The 5,073-nt window shown below is 38.5% G+C and overlaps 1 long non-coding RNA gene across 1 annotated transcript; it reads left to right on the top strand.

The window, feature by feature from the left end:
* Positions 1-614: 614 nt before the first annotated feature.
* Positions 615-3,203, top strand: LOC125488703. The gene is made up of 3 exons (XR_007266421.1): positions 615-1,042; positions 2,163-2,322; positions 3,081-3,203. It is a non-coding gene; the product is annotated as an uncharacterized LOC125488703 (long non-coding RNA).
* Positions 3,204-5,073: the final 1,870 nt, after the last annotated feature.

Below are 5,073 nucleotides of genomic sequence, written 5' to 3'. Positions count from 1 at the left end.
ATTTTAGCTAGTTGATGTTAGTAGACTTTCAGTTGACTGATAATCAAGGGATTTTAGGTATTTCGTTACAGTAATCGTAAAATTATGTCTGTTAAGATTAACAATATTCAATGCCCTGTTTAATTTGTTATAAAGAAAACTTTCAAGATAACACGAAAAATGTTGCGCAAATGCTGTTCTATAACACTTCAAATTGCAGACTTTGAAATGTTTGATAAAATTGGGGACGTTTGGTGTCGGCATTTTGTGAGTGAAACTTTTTCATTGCCCGTGAGTGTATTTTCACACAATATGAATATTATCGTAATATCACCTAAAGCAACTGTATACATAGGTCGTTTTTTAGTAAACGAAATAAAACTACTTAATATAGCCACTATCCAGACAATGTGAAACAGTCTTTTAAAATACTTATCTTAAGATATATCCTCGGATGCCAGGGACCCGCTGCGTCCCCTCGTCTGGCGTACGCGAAACTTCTGTCTGAGTATCCGAGACGGAAATAGAATAGTTGGTGTCGATTTCCACTAATTATCTTATCTATTTATTGCTATCTGGATACCGGGAGTTACATAGTTAAACCAGCAGCCTTACTCCCAGCGATGAGTGGCTGAATCGATTTCAACAAGATCGCTGATTTCGCACTCCCACCGCACATTTTTGCGGCTCATTGTGTTATGACGTCACGCAAACCGTTCAGTGAAAATTATAGCGTTACTAAGCTAGAAATTCGCACCACGAGCTCATCATGAGCTCATCACACAGAGTAGATTATATGTCAAAGTTGCGACTCAACGCCTCTTTGAAAAAAGTTCCTATTCTTGCAACGCAAAGCCATTACAATGGCTAATTTTTCCTATTTTTGTAAGAAAAAGAGCCTGTAATTACACCTACAAAGTGATGTGAAAGTAGTAACTGAGGATACGTGAGGATTGCAAACCAGTCTCCCTGGATATTTAAAGCATATTTAAAGGAGTTGACGGACAATTTGATTGAAGACTTTAGCTTCATGAAACTAGCTGATTTGAGCGTAACAAATAAGGTGAGTATCCACGAACATAATAGAGGTACATGTAAAAGTTTCTTCAACTAAAGGCGGTGATCCATTCGCGAGCAAAACCTCCAATAACCTCGTCCGCGGTCTAAAAAACCTCCAACGATGTTACAAAAAGCACGCCACGACTTTGCCAATGATGAGAGTAGACTGTTTGGTTCACTAATGGATCACCAACGAGATTCGACAAGCCAACAATCTATACCGTCGCCTCGCCAGTGGATGACCGCCTTAACTCTCATGTTCTTAAGGCATGAAGAAGAAGCCTTAAAGGAAATATCCTTCAAAACAAAGACAAACCTTCTTTTACCATTGTTGTAGTCCTATGGCACCCCAGAGGTGTCATAAAATCTGCCACCTATCTATGTTTAAACCACCTATGTCTGGTCTCGCTCCAGCTAAGTCCAGTGGCTAACAATATATGTTGTTGTTGTTCCTATGGCACCCCAGAGGTGCAGAGGGTCTCCACTAACGTCCGCCACTTCCGCCTATCTTCGGCTGTACTTTTGGCCTCGCTCCAGCTTAGTCCAGCGGCTCGCAGCTCGTTTTCGACGCTTCGGCGCCATGTCTGGACAGGGCGTCCACGGGAGCGCTTGCCATTTGGTGGCCTCCAGTCAAAAGCTACGTTTGCGGCATTCGTAGCTCCTCTTCGTACAGTGTGCCCAATCCATCTCCACTTTCGCTTCGCAATTTCCTTGCCGATGGGAGATTGTCGGCACAGCTTCCACAGATCTTCGTTACGTATTGTCTTCGGCCAGAAAACGCGCAGGATCGATCTTAGGGACTTATTGACGAACACTTGCAGTTTGTTCGTCAGCCCTTTCGTCACTCTCCACGTTTCGCAACCAAAGAGCAATACGGACTTCACGATGGAGTCGAAGAGGGAGATTTTTATCCGCCTTGTGAGCACATTCGAGTCCCAAACAGGTTTGAGCTGGGCAAACGCAGCCTTCGCCTTCTTGATCCTGCTCTCTATATCCTCATCTGCTCCTCCTCCTAACAATATATACCTACTAATAATACTAATAAGATAAACCTCCCTATACTATCATAATGTCTGTAACCTAAACCCCATGATATCTACTAACCAGAATTTTGGTATTTGTAGGTTTTTACTGCGTTGCAACTGGCTCCAGACTGGAATTTATAACCAAGACTAAATATTCAAGTGCCTATGTGAAGTACCTACTTAACAACAAGTTGTATTAAGATCTTATGAAGTTAATACCTACATAAGAAACTAAATTGGCATATCATTCTGCTACTGAGTAAGTCACTTAAGCTGATTTCAATTTATTTGTAGCAAAAAAGATATGAAATACTACCCTAGCACAAACACTTTAATTTAATGATGCACTGACAGTATGAAAAATAATTTACTTGGCTTGCTTATCTAGATTCTATATCTATAAAATATTATTTGATTCATCTGTTTTCTAAGTACCTTAGGATTAAACTGTAGTGCTGCGGTGGGTATCTTTTGTAGTTAAAAAAATATACCTATGCTGGCTCAATCTCCACCTACTACAGAAACAAGACTATCTATTCCTGGACCAACAGAACGCCTATCTCAGCTATTGGAACACCCAGGCTTGCTGCTCCATTTTACTCGAGAGCTAGGCTGGCTGAGCTAAAATTAAGGGGATATGTACAAAGGTTCCACTCAAGAGAGCCAGGTACAGGAGCTTCGCCACCTCTCAGAATAGAAAATCTACTACATAAAGTTGTATCAATACCTTGATAGTACAGTCAGCAATAGATATTTATGCCACCACAGCAACAAAAATTTAATCCTCATGGGTGGAATAATAATATTTTATCAATACTTACTAACTTAAGTATTACTTACCTTAATATTAGTTATCCTTATTTTTCATGTTACATAAATATTACCTATCAATTGTCATAATATCTAAGGGCTTGCATTGGGGTGGCATACATATCTCTTTGGCTGACTGTACAATATATTATTATTATATCCTAACCTATAGAATTACTATTAATCTATATTTCTATCTTATTTCAGATAATCAGAAAGCAGTTTTTTAGCTAATAGAAGAGAAGCTTATGCTTGATATTTCAGAACACTGATAATAATTGTGATGTGATTTAATATATGATACTTAATAAACACAAAATACAGCAAAAACCATGTTTCATTTCATTATTTAAATGTTGATGTTGCACTTGACTAAGAGGTCATTCATGATTAGTATTCCTTCTTAAGAGTCCGGCAATGATAACATTGCAACATGGAAGAAATTGTATAAGTAACATTGTAAGTTGTACTTTTAATATATGGATACCTACCATATCCTCCTCATTCCTTAGCAGACTTGAGGCCCTGTATACTTACTTTTACCTGTTGCAATGTAATACCCTTGTAATCACCTACTGAGTAGAGTGGCAAGACAGTACTCTTGGCTGATCTTAAACCATTCCGTGGATCACAATTTAACAGTGCTCAGCGGAGGACACTGTCTCGGGCCGCTCTACTTGGTGGTGTAATCAGGGTGTTAGCATTATCTGCTTTATGAAGATTAGGTAGACACATTTTTTATGTTTAAAGCAGGGTTTACTTACATGATAACATTGTGTTTTTACACAAGCAGACACTTACTAGTTATTACTGCTTTTTCTTAGAACTGCTTTAAACATAAAGAATAAAAAATAAAACAGCCGCATTCAACTTTTAATATGATTAATAAATTACGAGTAATCGTTTATAGAGTTTACAATGCATGAGTCTAATAAGTACACACCTAAACTATGATCACTTACGACTTACGAACTTTTGGATTTCGATATGATTATGGAATTGTATTAAGTATGTGGTTGAAAGCACGATCTTAGAGTATGGGTTTGCACTTATTATTCAGAAATATTATCACGGTACAAGATATTTTCAGTATTTCACTGTAATTGTAGGTTATGTTGAGTATTTTTTCAATAAAAGAGGATGGGCAAAAATATATGGGAGCTGGGACCACCCTCCAATAGCAATAAGACTAACATCGTTGGATAGGTCTTGTCAATAGGAATAACTTTTGCTTTGACAGCTTTGTTGTCACAGTTGTCCGTTCAGAGATATATGACTTATAAGTTCCGATACTCGTCAGTTCATCTTACTGCTATTGGAGGATGGACCACCCTCCAATAGCAGTAAGACTAACGTCGTTGGATAGGTCTTGTCAATAGGAATAACTTTTGCTTTGACAGCTTTGTTGTCACAGTTGTCCGTTCAGAGATATTTGACTTATAAGTTCCGATACTCGTCAGTTCATCTTACTGCTATTGGAGGCTGGACCACCCTCCAATAGCAGTAAGACTAATGTCGTTGGATAGGTCTTGTTAATAGGAATAACTTTTGCTTTGACAGTTTTGTTGTCACAGTTGTCCGTTCAGAGATATTTGACTTATAAGTTCCGATAGTCGTCAGTTCATCTTACCGCTATTGGAGGATGGACCACCCTCCAATAGCAGTAAGACTAACGTCGTTGGATAGGTCTTGTCAATAGAAATAACTTTTGCTTTGACAGCTTTGTTGTCACAGTGGTCCGTTCAGAGATTTATGACATATAAGTTCCGATAGGATAAAATGTAGTTTTAAAATTAATGGTGGAGGAGTGTTGTGTTTGTGGTCATCGTATATGGTGACCTTATTGTGAAGTGACAGTTCACCTGTCACGCTTATTAAGAAAATGGCAGCTAACAAGCAATTGTATTATTAATTACCGCCAACCCGCAATGTATTTTTGCAGTAAGATGAACTGACGACTATCGGAACTTATAAGTCAAATATCTCTGAACGGACAACTGTGACAACAAAGCTGTCAAAGCAAAGGTTATTCCTATTGACAAGACCTATCCAACGACATTAGTGTTACTGCTATTGGAGGGTGGTCCAGCCCCCAATAGCAGTAAGATGAACTGACGAGTATCGGAACTTATAAGTCAAATATCTCTGAACGGACAACTGTGACAACAAAGCTGTCAAAGCAAAAGTTATTCCTATTAAC

The sequence above is a fragment of the Plutella xylostella genome, chromosome 2 (assembly GCF_932276165.1).
Source record: "Plutella xylostella chromosome 2, ilPluXylo3.1, whole genome shotgun sequence".
In the NCBI taxonomy this organism is placed as follows: Eukaryota; Metazoa; Arthropoda; class Insecta; order Lepidoptera; family Plutellidae; genus Plutella; species Plutella xylostella.
Note: the sequence above shows the minus strand (reverse complement) of the source record. Positions and strands in the feature narration are given on the sequence as shown.